Source organism: Stenella coeruleoalba (assembly GCF_951394435.1).
Source record: "Stenella coeruleoalba genome assembly, chromosome: 2".
Lineage (NCBI taxonomy): Eukaryota > Metazoa > Chordata > Mammalia > Artiodactyla > Delphinidae > Stenella > Stenella coeruleoalba.
The window spans coordinates 25,987,441-26,003,054 of NC_137147.1; the positions used below are offsets into that span (position 1 = coordinate 25,987,441).

Consider the following 15,614-nt stretch of genomic DNA (forward strand, 5'->3'; position numbering starts at 1 on the left):
AGAAATAAAATAGAAATAAAAAAGGAAAAGAAATATAAGGTGTAAGAACTGGAAATGAGGAAATAAATTTGTCACTATTTGCAGGTAACATGATTGTCTATGTAGAAAATACAAAAACGATACAGATAAACTATTAGAATAAGTGAATTTAGCAAGGTCTCTGGATACGCGACCAATACCCAAAAGTCAATTTTATCTTTATATACTAGAAGCAAACAATTAGAAAATGTACTTTAAATAGATGTCATTTACAATAGCATTTAAAAAATCACATACCTTAAATATAACGAAAGATGTGTGAAATTTTTTTACATAGAAAATTACAAAGTTATTGAGAGAAAGTGAAATCCAAATAAATGGAGGGATATGCAATATTCATGAATTGTAAAAAGGGTTCATTAATTGATGTATATATTCTGTATAATCCCAATTAGATCCCAAGCAGTTTTTTAAGAAATTGATAAGCTGATTCTAAAATTTATATGGAAATGCAAAGTAAAAAAACAAAACAAACAGACAAAAAACCCAATGTTGAAGTAGGAAAACAAAGTTTGAGGACTTATAAGAAGATACCAAGAATTTTTACAAAGTTCCACTAATTAAGATAGTATGCACAGTTCTAAATAACACATGGGTCAAAGAAGAAATCTCAAGAGAAACTGTAAAATATTTTGAATGAAATGAAAATGAATACACAATTTATCAAAATTTGTGGGATGCAGTGAAAGCAGTGCTTAGGAAACTTATAGTAGTGGGGAAATTTATCTAAGCTTCCAACTTAGGAAACTAGAAAAGAATAAGAAATTAAGTCCAAAGAAGCAGAACGAAAGAAACAATAAAAGTTTGGGCAGAAATCAATGAAATTGAAAACAGAAAATTGATAGGGAAAATCAATGAAACCAAAAGCTGGGAAAAGATCAATAAAATCAATAAGCCTCTAACCAGCTAACTAAGAAAAAAAGAAAGAGGTCACAAATTACTAATATCAGAAATGAAAAAGAGTACATCACTACAGATCCAATGGACATTAAAAGGTTAATTAAGGAATACTATAAACAACTCTATACTCACAAATTTGATAACCTAGATGAAATGGACCAATTCTTTGAGAGACACAACCTGCTAAAACTCACACAAGAAGAAATAGACAATCTGAATAAGCCTATACTACTAAAGAAAATTAATCAATAATTAATAACTTTCTAAAACATAAAGCACCAGGTCCAGGTAAATTACAGTGAATTCTACCTAACATTTATGGAAAAAATTATACCAATTCTCTACAATCTCCTTCAGAAGACAGAAGAAAAGGGAATGTATCCTAACTCATTCTATGAGGCCAGCATTACCCTAATATCAAAACCAAATAACAACCTTATAAGAAAAGATAGTACAGTATTAGTACAAAGATAGAAAACTAGACCAATGGAACAGAATAGAGAAACAGACTCACACAAGGGTTACTTGATTTATGACAATGATGTAACTGCAATGAAGTAGGAAACGGTTGCCTTTTCAATATATGGAACTGGGTCACTTGGATATCCATTCACAGAAGCCATTTCCAGATTGAATAACTAAATGTGAAAGTTAAAATAATAAAGCTCTTTCAAGAAAACAGGGAAATATCTTTATAACCTTGGAATAGGTAAAGATGTCTTAAACAGGTCGTAGAAAGCACTAACCATAAAAGGAAAATATTGATACGTTGGATTGTATTAAAATTAAGAGCTCTGTTCAAGAAAAGACACCATTAAGAGAGCATAAAGTGTCACACTGGTCAGAATGGCCATCATCAAAAAGTCTACAAATAATAAATGCTGGAAAAGGTGTGGAGAAAAGGGAACCCTCCTACACTGTTGGTGTAGGGAATGTAAACTGGTGTAGCCACTGTGGAAACGTATGGAGGGTTCTTAAAAAACTAAAGATGGAGTTACCTACCATATGATCCATCCTGGGCATGTATCTGGAAAAGACAAAAAACTCTAATTCGAAAAGATACATGCACCCCAATGTTTATAGCAGCACTATTTACAATAAGCAAGACATGGAAGCAACCTAAATCTTTATCAACAGATGAATGGATAAAGAAGATGTGGTACATATATATACCATGGAATATTATTCAGTCATAAGAAGAATGAAATAATGCCATTTGTAGCAGCATGCGTGGATTAAGAGTTTATCATACAAAGTAAAGTAAGTCAAACAGAGAAAGACAAACACCATATGATATCACTTATATGTGGAATCTAAAAAAGTAATACAAATGAACTTATTTACAAAACAGAAATAGACTCACAGACATAGAAAACAAAATTATGGTTACCAAAGGGGAAACAAGGGTGGGCGTGGGGGGGGAGGGATAGATTAGCAGCTTGGGATTAACAGATACACACTAGCATATATAAAATAGATAAACAACAAGGATTTGCTGTATAGCACAGGGAACTATATTCAATATCTTGTAATAACCTATAATGGAAAAGAATCTGAAAAAGAATATATATGTATGTATATATATGTATGTACAACTGAATCAGTTTGCTGTACACCTGAAACTAATACAACATTGTAAAACAACTATACTTCAATAAAAAGAGCATAAAGTCAATTGTAGATTAGAAGAATCTACTTTCAATACCCATATCTGACAAAGAGACCTGTATCCAGACTATACAAAGAATTCATACAAATCAGTAAAAGGTAAACAACTTTATTTTATAATTTTATTTATTTTTGGCTGCGTTGGATCTTCGTTGAGGTGCGCGGGCTTCTCATTGCGGTGGCTTCTCTTGTTGCGGAGCACAGGCTCTAGGCGCGTGAGCTTCAGTAGATGCAGCACGTGGGCTCAGTAGTTGTGGCTCGCGGGCCCTAGAGTGCAGGCTCAGTAGTTGTGGCTCGCGGGCCCTAGAGTGCAGGCTCAGTAGTTGTGGCACACGGGCTTAGTTGCTCCGCGGAGGAATCTTCCTGGACCAGGCATCAAACCCGTGTCCCTGCATTGGCAGGCGGATTCTTAACCACTGCGCCACCAGGGAAGTCCCAACAACTGAACTTTAAAATGACTTAAACAGGCACTTCACACACACAAAAATACCCAAATGGCCAGTAAGCATTATCAAAGGTGCTCAGTATCAGTTGTGACCAGGAAATATAAATTAATTGCAATGAGATACTACTCCACACCTGCTAGAATGGCTAAAATTAAAATTCATCAAGCTGTACACATGATTTGTACATTTTCTGTATGTAGCTTTCCAAAACATTAACTTCAAAAATAGCTACATAATATTTTTGATTTGTGTTATTTTTATCGATGTTATATAATATAATAAAATGTACCTATTTGAAGAATATAGTTTGAAGAGTCTAGACCAGGGGTCAGCAACCTATGGCCCTTGAGCCAAATCCAGCCACATTCATTTGTTTACGTATTATTTATGTCTGCTGTCATGCTACAGTGATAAAATTGAGTAGTCATAACAGGCACCATATGGTCCTCAAAGCTTAAAATATTTATTATCTGACCCTTGATAGAAGAAAGTTTGCTGACCTCTAACCACCATCACAATCAAGACACAGAATATTTCCATCATCCCCCAAAAGCTCTTTCCTGCCTCTTTGCCTGCCCCACCCCTGGTCCCAGACAACCACTGATCTGCTATCTGATACTCTAGATTCATTTTGCCTTTCCTAGAATTTCATGTAAATGGAATCACAGTGTACTTTTCTGTGTCTGACTAAATTTATTTCTCATAATCTTTCTAAGATGCATCCGTGTTGTTGAATGTGTCTGTAGTCTCGTCCTTTCTATTGCAGGTTAGTATTCCTTTATTGATATACCATAATTTATCTATTCACTGGTTGATGGACATTTGGGGTTGTTTCTGATTTCTAACTTTTACAGATTAAAGCTGCTATGAGCATTCATGTTCAAGTCTTTGCTTGGATATATGTTTTCATTCATCTTGGGTAAATAACTAAAAGTTGAATTCTCAGTTATGTAGTAAATCTATGTTTAATTTTATAAGAAACCAGCAAACAATTTTCCACAGTGGTTGAACATTTTGCATTCCCACCAGAAACGTATGCAAGTCCAACTCGTCCTCCTTCTCATTAGCACTTGGCATTGGCAGTCTTTTCCATTTTAGCCATTGTAATGATCATGAGATAGTACTTTGTGGTTTTAATTTGTATTTTCCTGGTAATTGGTGATATTATGCATCTTTTGTGTGCTTATTGGCCATTTGTATGTCTTCTTTTGTCTGTTTGAATCTTTTGCCCATTTTTAAATTGGGTTGTCTTATTACTGAACTATAGGACTTTATGTATTCTTGATATAAGTCCTATGTCTGTGTGCATGTGTGTTTTCTCAGTGGTGTCTGTATTAGTTTCCTATTGATGCTGTAACTAGTTATCACAAACTTAGTGGCTAAAAAGCACACAGATTTATTGTTTTCTAGTTCTGGAGGTCAATTTCACCTCCTTTGATGGCTAAAATCAAGGTGCTGGCAGGGCAGCATTCTTCTTGGCGGTTCGAGAGGAGAGTTGATTTACGTGTCTTTTCTAGTTTCTAGAGGCTGACTATTTGGCTGGTGGCCCTGCATCATTGCAACCTCTGCTTTCATCATCACATCTCCTCTCTGTCTCTGACCCTCCTGCCTCCCTCTTAAAAGGGTCTTTGTGATTATATTAGGCCCACTGGATAGCTCAGGAACATATCCCTAGCTCAAGATTCGTAACTTAATCACATCTGTAAAGTCTCTATTACCATGTAAGGTAACATATTCACAGGTTCCAAGATTAGGACATGGACATTTTGGGGAGGCCAATATTCAATCTACCACTGTGTCTTTCAATAAACACAAGTTTTCGTCAGTATTAGGGTTCTCCAGAGAAACTGAACCTGTGGGAGATATATCTATATATTTATGGAAAGAGATTTATGACAAGGAATTGGCTCATGGGACTATGGAAGCTGACAAGTCCTACGATCTGCAGAGCTGGCAAGCTAGAGACCCAGGAAGAGCTGCTGTTTCATTTCAAGTCTGAAGGCAGGAAAAAGTCATTGTCCCAGCTCAAAGGCAGGAAAGCAGGAGGAATCCTTTCTTACTCAAGGGAGAGTCAGCTTTTTTGTTCTATTCAAGCCTTCAACTGATTGGATGAGGCCCACCAACATTAGGGAGGGTAATCTACTTCACTCAATCTGTTGATTTAAATGTTAATCGCATCCAAAAATATCCTCACAGAAACATGGAGAATACTGGTTGACCAAATATCTGGGCATCCCATGGCTCAGCCAGGTTGACACGTAAAATTAGCCATCACAAATCTATAGCCCATTTTGAATAAATTTCTGTATGTGGTGTGAGGTAAGAAGAACTGAGGTTTTTGTTTTGTTTTGTTTTTCCAAATGGATATCCAGCCATTCCAGCACCATCTGTTGAAAATATTATCCTTTCCACATTGAAAACCTTGGCACCTATGTAGAAAAGCAACTAAATGGGTCTACATTTGAACTCTCCATTCGGTTTCATTCATCAATACGCCTATCCTTATGCCAATATTTACTGCTGTAGCTTTTAAGTCTTAAAATCTGGTAGTATAGCTCTTCCAACTTTTTTCTTTTAAAACATATTTTGGTTTACTATGAGGCCTTTGCATTTCCATATAAATTTTAGAATATGTGTGTCAATTTCTATTTTTAAAAAGCCTGCTGGCTCTTGGAGGAAGATGCGGTCCCTGCAGCGGAGCCTCGGGCCACTGGCTCCTGCTCCTGACTCACCGCTGTTCGCTCTGGCCGAGGAACAAGTCGGTCAGGAAGCCGCGCCGCAGCCATGGCTTTTAAAGATACCGGAAAGACTCCCGTGGAGGCCGAGGTGGCGATTCACGGCATTAGAATCACCCTCACCAGCCGCAGCGTGCAGTCTTTGGAGAAGGTATGTGCTGACCTGATCAGAAGTGCGAAGGAAAAGAATCTCAAAATGAAAGGACCGGTTCCGATGCCTACCAAGACTCCGAGAATATTCTCAGACTACAAGGAAAACTCCTTGTGGTGAAGGTTCTAACGTTTCCAGATGAGGATCCACAAGCGACTCATCGACCTGCACAGTGCTTCTGAGATTGTCAAGCATATCACTTCCGTCAGTACTGAGCCAGGAGTCGAGGTTGAAGTCACCATTGCAGATGCTTAAATCAACGTTTTTCATAAATTGATAATCAGTTGTTAAAAAAAAAAGCCTACTGGTATTTTGATTGGGATTTCATTAAATCTATAGATCGATTTGGGGAATATTGGCATCTTTAATAGTTCTTTTTTAAAGTAATATTCTAACTGTTAATAATCTGAGGGTCCTCATTGTTGATGCTATTCGTAACAAATGATAATAAAAAGAAAAATAGCTCTAATTTACTGAACTCAGCCTTGTACAGGTACTCTCTCTATATAATTTCACTTAATAATCCCAACAATCTTATGAGATAGGTATTATTATCCCCGTTTTTAAAAATTTATAGATGAGGAATGATTCTGAGAGGTGACGTAATTTGCCTGAGGTTACAGTGTTAGCAAACAGCAGAGTTAGGATCTGAACCTATGGCTTCCTGACTCCAAAAATCCATCCCTTGTCTTCAAAAACACTATGGCTGTTTTATATTATATCTCTCGATCCCCACCTCCTCCTGTCCTGATTTCACTCCCACCTAACTGACTCCTTAGTTAACATTTATTAGGCACCTACTGTGGGTGCCTGGTGCTGGGCTAGGTGATTTATGCCCAGTAGCTCATTAACTCCCTCAAAGAGATACACATTCGGACGGATCTATGGGCGCTTGTGTGTATATACATGCCTCTTCCACAAAAGTCTCCCGTGACTGGAGTGAGGTTCTGCCCACCATCAACTGTGCCATAAAGGCAGGAAGCAGCTGAAGGGGGGCTCCTAGGCCTGGCTGCCTCCCCACAGCAAGCCCCAGGCCTCTGGGTTTCAGGAGCCTCTTGCGTAGCTGCCCTGTCTAGTTGCTCACTGCAGAAGGGCTTGCAGATTTCCACCTGCAGGTGAATGATTTGGTCCTTTTCTCTAACTCTCAATAAATAAGCAAACTTGCACAAACCAGCCAAGACGACTCACAGAGGATCCATCTCTAAGCGTGGGAAACCAGCGCTGCTATTTTTAGGTAACCCACTTGCTCTGCTACCTCACCCCTCTGTGGATAGATTCCTTCTGCTCGCACAGGGCTCGCTCCGAGGAAGCAGGTTTCCTGGACACTATTTCATTCCCGGCCACTCTGATGTATCTCCCTACCCCATCCGTCAGCCTCCCCATGCCCAGGCCCTCAGGTCTGGATCTGCCTTTCAAAGGCCTAAGAGGGAGAACAGCAGTACCTGAACTCCAGTCACCGTCCACAGCAGTAGCAACTCCTCTGTACAGTGTCCCCACTCTTTCAATGTTAAGAGGGAACTTGCATGCACACAGGGTAAAATGGCATCTTGGGGGCACTGTCATCTGTGTGCCATACTTAGTTAGCAGAGAATACTTAGACACCCCAGTTCTGGTGTCTGGTGCAATAGTAAAAATTAGGGAAACATTTAGAGGCAGGTCAGATGTGAGCCAAACAGAGTCCTTCAGGCATTTACTCCCTCATTCAGCAAACATTCATGGAACACTCATCACAAGGTCCCTGGTACAATATTAAGTTCAGGGAACACAAAGGTGAACATGACACAGTCTTTGGCCTCAAGAAACTTGCTATCTAGTGCACAGGCTACAAAGAGCTACTTTAATAGCAGGAGGAGATTCCAGGAAAGAAAGAAAGAAACAACAGGGCAGAACAGGACTCACCAGGCAGGAGGTTCACCCAGAGAGCAGAGGGATATCCTGTGGTCCAACTCTGCTCACAAGGAAAGGGTGGAGGGTGGAGGATGGACCGGCCCAGGAGAGGGCATGGCCATGAGCTACTTTGCACCACAGCTTACTGCCCCATCTGCAGTGAGAGATTGTAAGCAAATAGGCAAACTCCACACGTGCACAATGTAGATGACTTGATGGTGCTGCCAGTGGAATGGGTTGGCCAACCTTCCTATTTGGTTCTCTAAAATCGGGAACTAAATGATGGCCTCAGACCTTGGGAAACATGGTGGTGCCCCTCCTGCAGGATATTTAAAGTTCCTGCATGTGACATACTGAAGAATATGCCTTGAGAACTTTAGGGCAGAATTGGGGAGCTCAGGCAGACAAAAGAAGACAATATATTTGTTGACTGTGCATTATCCACTGAGCAGTGATTAAGGGTAGGCAGGGCTGGAATCAGGACCACCTTGGGTGCAAAATTCAGTTTCACTACTTCTTACTTGCTGTGTGACTATGGGCAAGTTATTTAACCTCTCTGAGCCCCAATTTCCTTATGTATAAAAAGGGGCTAAAATACCTTCTCCCTAGTTATGAGAAACAATGAGGCAAATTAATGTTAATCTCCCATTCTCTGTGCCCCGCCATGCCCCTATCCCATACTTGTTGAATAAATGAACGAATGAAGTACTACCGATACTTCAAAAAGCACCCATTGTCATTATTATCATCATTCAAATTCCCACCCAGGGCTTCCCTACTGTGCATGTTTTCGGAGCTTTTGCAGAAAGCCAGGCAATACAAGCACAAGTGTAGCTCTCCGCCAAGGGCTGTCCGCTACTCAGAACGTGGCTGTCTTCTGTCATCTCCCCTTTGGGCTTTGGACCCAGGTCTCCTTCCTAATTCCAGCCAACAGTTTTGCACAATGAGCAGAGAAGATCCTGGCCTGCACCTCTCTCTCTGTCTCTGTTCCTATACCCTCCTCCTCCCTCCTTTATTTTGGCCCAGGAACATGTCAACAGCAGTGGGAAGTAACCTAATTAGTAGTTAGTTGATAGACTGCCCACCCTCATGTCCCACTGGCAATCCAGCAGCCTGTTTCTGCAGACAGGAAAATATTTCCTTGCTAATTAATCTGAGCACAGGGATTTGAGTTTGGACCAAGGCAGGGAAATCCATCTCCACGAGTCTTGTTCAATTGCATCTGTTTCTCCAGCAACCATTTCCTTCCCTGCGACTCCCCCTGCTCCAGCCCAGCCCTCTCGCATTTCATCTTCTACCTTTATTAAGGCTGGTTACCCTGATGACTTTCCTGCCTGCCCCCCGTGGCCCCTCTCATGAAGAGGCTGCTTGCTCTCAGAGGACTTGCTTTGGGTTGATTTTCCTGCAGCACCGGGTGCTGCCCAAGGATAGGAGAGATCACGCCCCTCAGCTCGGGGTGGATGGGACTCCAACGGCCCCGTCTGTTCTGCTCTCAGGCCCCACCAGAATAGCACGCACCTCACTGCAGTGCCCCCTGCCCCCGCAATCCACACTGCCAAACAAATACAGACATCTACTGTCATTTTTAAATAAGGCTCAACTTCTGTCTCTGGGCCCTGCCCTGGTCCTCTGCAGAATCGTCTATTTGCATCTGAAGTGGTTCCTAAGAAAGGGTAACCGTACACATCATTTCACATATGTTTCCTCCCTAGTCTCTTCTGCTCGGTCCTGTTACGTCTCTAGGACACACGCTGGATACAGGCAGTGGGAGGGGGACACACGCTGGACACAGGCAGTGGGAGGGGGACTTGGGTGTGGATGGGAGTCCATGAAGGGAAGAAGGGTCTTTCACAACACGGTGGTGATGAGCTCATTTCTGTCGGATGAGCTTGGGCTCCAATGCGAGTGAGGTAAAAGCCGGATTGTTTTCCTGTTGAAGACAAGTCCTGCTAGCCTTTGAACCCTTGTTATTTACCACAGGAGGCCTCCTTGGCTTGGAAGCATTCTTGAGGATCCAATCAGAGATTCTTCTCACCTGTGCAGGGCCCCCGACACCCTCTTTTTTTTTTTTTACAAAGGCCAGCTCTTTCCTCGCCTACCAACCACCTAAAGAATAAAGCTCCTCTAGCCCTGAAGGATATGTATTGCTCCTCTTTCCCTTGGACAGGGCTAAATTAGCCCTAAGGGAGAAGAAACAGTGTCCAGGTGGTGTTTGCGAGTCACTGCTGACCAGGACATTATTTTAAGCTCAGTCTGAATCTGTGACAACATGAGAAGCCATCTGAGCTCGCTTGCCCGTCTCAGACAGGACTGAAGAACTGAGCGGCTCAGCCCTAAAGGGCTCCTCAGGTGCCAGGGAGCGAAGTGGTCAAGAGCAGAGGCTCTAGAGCCCAGCAGCCCAGGTCCGAATCCTGGCGTGGCTATTACAAGTTGTAGGGGTTATCTACTGCTGTGTAACAAATTCTCCTGACTCAGCAGCTGATTGGTTTTGTGGGTCTGGGTCTGGGTCCTCTGACTCAGCGTCTCTCACAAGGCACAATCAAGGTGTGTCCAACCGGGTGCTGCAGTCACCTTAAGGTCCCACTGGGGAATGAGTCACCTTCAAACTCACTCCCAGCATTGTTGGCAGGTTTTGGTTCCTCATGGGCTGTTGATCACAGGCTGCCCTGCGTTCCCTGAAGCTTCTCCATACAGGAGCTCACTACCTGGCAGCTTGCTTCCCCAGAGCAAGCGACCTGAGAAAAGCTAGGAAGAGAGAGACTGGGCAAGACAGTTGTCACAGTCTTCTGGAACCTAATCTCTAAAGTGTCATCCCATCACTTCTGTCATACTCTGTTCACTAGAAGCAAGCCACTAGGTCCAGCCTGACCCAAGGGCAGAGGATGACACATGGGTGTGAATGCCAGAGGTAGAGACCAGTGAGGGCATCTTAGAGGCTGCCCATCACATTAGCCATGTGACTTTGGCAAATTATCTAACCTCCCAGGTCCTCAGTTTCCTTATCTTTAAAATGAGAATGTTACTAACTAATAGCACATAGTTTATGGTGATATTATATTGATTAAATGCGGGTAAAGTACTTAAAATATGCTAATATGTGTCCAATACACATTAGCAGTTAGAAGGATTAGAGGACAGGAGAAGTACCAGAAAGTGGTTCTGAAATCCTAGCATGCACCCATCAAACCAAGCACCTGCCTGCTTTCTGCAGCTGCAGTTGCCAGTCCAGTACTACAGAGGGGGAGGGGAGGGGGAGGCTGCAGGCCAACGTGTTAGCAGGATGAGGATGCCAAGGGAAGGGAAAGGAACTTGGCAAACAGGGCCAATCCTGGAGCCCAGGTCTTTGTCTCCTAAAGGGAGACAAAGCTTTATCTCCTCTGCGGCACCTACATATATTGGGCTTTTCCTACATACAAGGAACTGTGCAAAGCACCCTGCATGCATTATCTCACTTAATCTTCATAACACCCCTGTGAAGTAGGTACTGTTACTACCCTCAATGTACAGATTGTGTACACTCCTACAGGGAGGATTGTAAATTGGGGATTTAGAGATTGAAAATTGAAGCTCAGAGAGGTTAAGAAACTTGCCTGGGGTCACATAGCTCCAAAGTGGCAGAGTGAGGAGTCAGAATCAAGGGCTGTCTGATTCAGTATCCACTGGGCTAGCAGACAGGGACCAGGCAGAGAACAAAGAACATACTCATAGGATCACCATTCTTTCATCCTTTGAATCCCACTCCATGGCCTCCCCTGATCTGCACAAGCTGTTATGCAGCCTCCCCTCCCCCACCCCTGCAACCCAAATGTGGCTTTTAATAGGGTCCTGCTCCAGACCACCCGACTCAGCCTGCTTGGCCCTGCACACCACCCATCTCAGCATCATTCTTAGACCCTGTCCTGCTCCTTTAGATTTCTCAGCTGGTCCAACCTGATTCCACCTGCTTCCCAAAGTCACCTTTCTTCTCCACTCTCATATTAGCCTCTTTCTTCAGATTGTGTTCATCTATCTTGAGCTCACAAGCCGCCCTTGCTGACCCCTGATTCTTCCAACATCACTTGGTCGCTCTCTCCCACCAACCACTGCATCCAGACCCCTCATCACACAGTCACCATGCCAGGCCAGAGAGATGCCCACTGCCCTGACAAGCGGCCCTCCTGGAAGAGAGGGGAGTTTTCCCTGCTCATCACCAAGACAGAAGAGAAGGCCAAAGCCCCAGAGGAAGGATAAGAGAATGATGAAGCCCGAGGTGTTGATTCAAGGGGAGAGAGTGTGCTCCAGGGGGGCTATAAATTCCCTTCTAATTCCAAATAATTCCGATTACATGGATGAGTAGTTTTCAATCAGGAAGATAATCTCAGAGATAGATGGCAGGATAATTGTTCGTAGCGCCGACGTAAATATTGTGTCGTTTCTATTAATCTCCGCGAATCGGCTGTCAGAGGTGTCACTCATTCATCACGACAAATTAAAAATAAAATTTTAAGAGAGAAAATCATGCCTGGGGATAGGGTGGAAGAGGCTGGGGTTACTGCGGGAACTGGGACTAAGAGGGGGAGGTGTAGCCAGCAAGCTGTTGCCAGAAATAAATTTGGCTTACCTATTTAATATATTTATTTATGAAAGCAAATGGTAACGAGGGCTGTAGATCTCTATTAACCTCCCTGTAGGGTGTGCACACACGGGAGCCTATGCGTGGTGTGTATATGCGTGGGGGGCCGCCCTGCTAACATTGCCTGGAGGTGAGCCAGATCCTCAGACCCACCTGGACGGAGCACGTACATCCCAGAGGCAGGTCACCTGCGTTCCGCACACCCCAGCCTCACTCAGCCAACAAGGGGTGGTGGGGCAGGGGGTGGATCTGGGCAGTGAGACCCCCATTCATAGCAAAGATCAGCCTTTGAGAGAAGCAGTAATCAGACCCAAGCTGGCGTTCCCGAAACTGGCTGGCGATTTTCCGTAACACTGTTGTCTTGCAGGGTTACTCAGGCACCTGGGAGCATAAATTCAGAGTAAAGACTCTTTAGAGAGATACCTGAGAGGTAAGAATACAAGCTCATTCCTTTGTCTCTCTCCTATTTAAATTCCTCAAGGTATGGGGTCCCTCCAGGAGAAGTTACACATTTCCCAGAACCCTCACCCCTACACCATACCTAACCATCCATAGTGGCAGATGTACTGAGACATCACTGGAATTTAGCCCCTGCAATGAAGCAAATTCTCCAGCATCACAGGGGGACAATCAGCTCTATTCTTGGCATATGTATCCGTTTATATCAATCGTACACTTGGGGGCTTCCCTGGTGGCGCAGTGGTTGAGAGTCCGCCTGCCGGTGCAGGGGACACGGGTTCGTGCCCCGGTCCGGAAGGATCCCACATGCCGCGGAGCGGCTGGGCCCATGAGCCATGGCCGCTGAGCCTGCGTGTCCGGAGCCTGTGCTCCGCAATGGGAGAGGCTACAACAGTGAGAGGCCTGCGTACCAAAAAGTAAAAAAATAATAAATAAATAAAATCGTACACTTGTATACACTTCCAAAATAAATTTGAGAATACCTACCAAAATGCACACGATGCCAGCGTGTAAAGTCCAAGGGAGCAAGTCCATTGGCCCCAACGCTGAGCCTACTGTCTGGCACACAAAGTGCATTCAGTCCACCTATGTTTGTTGAACGAGTGAGTGAGTGAGTGGATCAGTGGATGGAAATCAGAGTGAAATTAAAATAAGGTGGCATCGTAAAGTCAGGAATAAATTTAGTGCCCAGAAATATACACCAGAACGTTCCACACGACTTCTTGAGCTGGACAGAAGATGTGGAGTTAAGTTTCCTAGAGGCAAAGCAAAGGAGGAAGGTTCCTTCATTACAGTATTCACAATGTTCCTAAGATGGTGTTCCTGGGCTGTTCGACAAAAGCACACTAAGGTCTGGGGGAGGGCACCTTGCCATAAAGAAATAGCAAGCTCCTGTAGGTCTTTTCTCTTGGTTTCATGCGTTTCCTCAGAGAGGACTCTGCCACTCTCCAGTCTGGGTTATATAATAAATCTGACTGCTTGAGATCTGGGAGCCGGATGGGGAAGGGCTAGAGGGAGTTAACCCTCGGTGTGCAGACTTACACTTAATGCTCCTGCTGTCTACTGGGGATCCCTGCCCTCAGGGGTGTCCAGAAGCGCAAGTCCAGGGTCTTTCTGGCTCAGTTTCTCTAGAAAATAAACCTCTCTTCTTTTGCTGGAGTGGGATAGAAAAATCCATGTGTGGAGGAGGGTAGGGGGTGGTCTAAAGGCTACTTTTACAAATTTAAACCAGTCCCTCTGTTTTTGGTACCATCTGTCCCCTCACTTTCCAAATACTACCTGGCGCCTCTGACACCTAAGCCTTTCTGGGATTGGGCTTAGCCTGCCTCCGGGCTCCTCTCTCACCTCACCCTACCTCCACCCCGTCCTGACTAAGGCTTCAGCTTTCCTGGAAGTGGCCGGTACCCACTTGTTTATTCGTTTTCCAACTTCCAAAATTTAATTGCTGTCATCTCCTTCTCGTTCTCTTTATCCTCATGGGTTCATGCCTTTCGAAAATCCATTTACTATACTTTTAGCTGGGTTTGGGGAAGGAATCGTAATAAATGCATGTGTTTCCATCTGCTCTACTTAATCTCAACAGCCTTCTTATAACAAATAAGCTTGTGTTTTTCCTACAACCAATGTGGCAGAGACAAGGCCGTGGGTTCACCAGCCTGTTTTCTCTTCAGGGGCACTCAGGGAGATGACATTTTCCAGAACCCCTTTTAGTTTGGGATCATGTAGCTGAATTTTCAGGGAAGAGAATGTAAGTATCAATGAATTCTGCTCACTGGTTCCTTTCCGCTCAGCTGCTTCATCCTCAAGAACGAGAGAAAAGAAATCAGAGACAGCTGAGGAGTCAGATGGAAGCAGCTTAGATTCCTGAGTCTCTTTGGGAGAGGACCACCTGACCCACATCAGACTGCAAGGTGAACAAAAAGTCAACTTTCGTTGTGTTAAACGCCTGAGGATTCAGGGTTTATTTGTTGTTGCATCATGGCCTGGAATATCCTGACTAATACAATGGCTTTTTATAGTAAAAAACTATAGTAAGAGCATTAGCTACTCTTATAGTAAAAAACTTTTTTTCAGTAAAAACCAGTGGCATACTCCCAAGAGGTGGTTGCACAGGGGAGCCAAAGCCATGCAGTTGAAGTAGCCATATGGTTCTTGGGTAGCTCTGGCTTGACCCAGGGTTGCAGTCTGGAGTATCTGGAGAAACGACTACACTGTAAGCGCTCTAAACAGTCTCCATGTGAATTACATTTTGAAATCAAAAAAATTTTTTAATTTATTTATTTTATTTTTGGCTGCATTGGGTCTTTGTTGCTGCGCATGGTCTTTTCTCTAGTTGTGGCGAGCAGGGGCTACTCTTTGTTGTGGTGCGCGGGCTTCTCATTGCGATGGCTTCTCTTGTTGCGGAGCACAGGCCCTAGGTGCGCGGGCTTCAGTAGTTGCAACATGCTGGCTCAGGAGTGTGGCTTGCGGCTCTAGAGCGCAGGCTCAGTAGTTGTGGCGCACAGGCTTAGTTGCTCCGCGGCATGTGGGATCTTCCCGGACCAGGGCTCGAACCCGTGTTGCCTGCATTGGCAGGTGGATTCTTAAACACTGTGCCACCAAGGAAGCCCCTGAAATCAAATTTTTTATAAGAGTCAAATCTTTAAAGTTATATTCCTTATCAAGAATTTATAATGCAGATATTGTGTTTCCAGTGAAATTCTGAAACATATGCTTTG

The 15,614-nt window shown here is 43.6% G+C and overlaps 1 protein-coding gene and 1 pseudogene across 2 annotated transcripts in view; one reads left to right on the forward strand and one right to left on the reverse strand.

Moving 5' to 3' along the window:
- The window catches only part of ESRRB (estrogen related receptor beta), a 243,819-nt gene that overhangs the window by 193,655 nt on the left and 34,550 nt on the right, over nucleotides 1-15,614 (reverse strand). The gene's annotated exons all lie outside the window — the stretch shown is intronic.
- Nucleotides 5,782-6,194, forward strand: LOC307182497 (small ribosomal subunit protein uS10-like; annotated as a pseudogene). The gene has a single exon. The product of its transcript is annotated as a small ribosomal subunit protein uS10-like (transcript).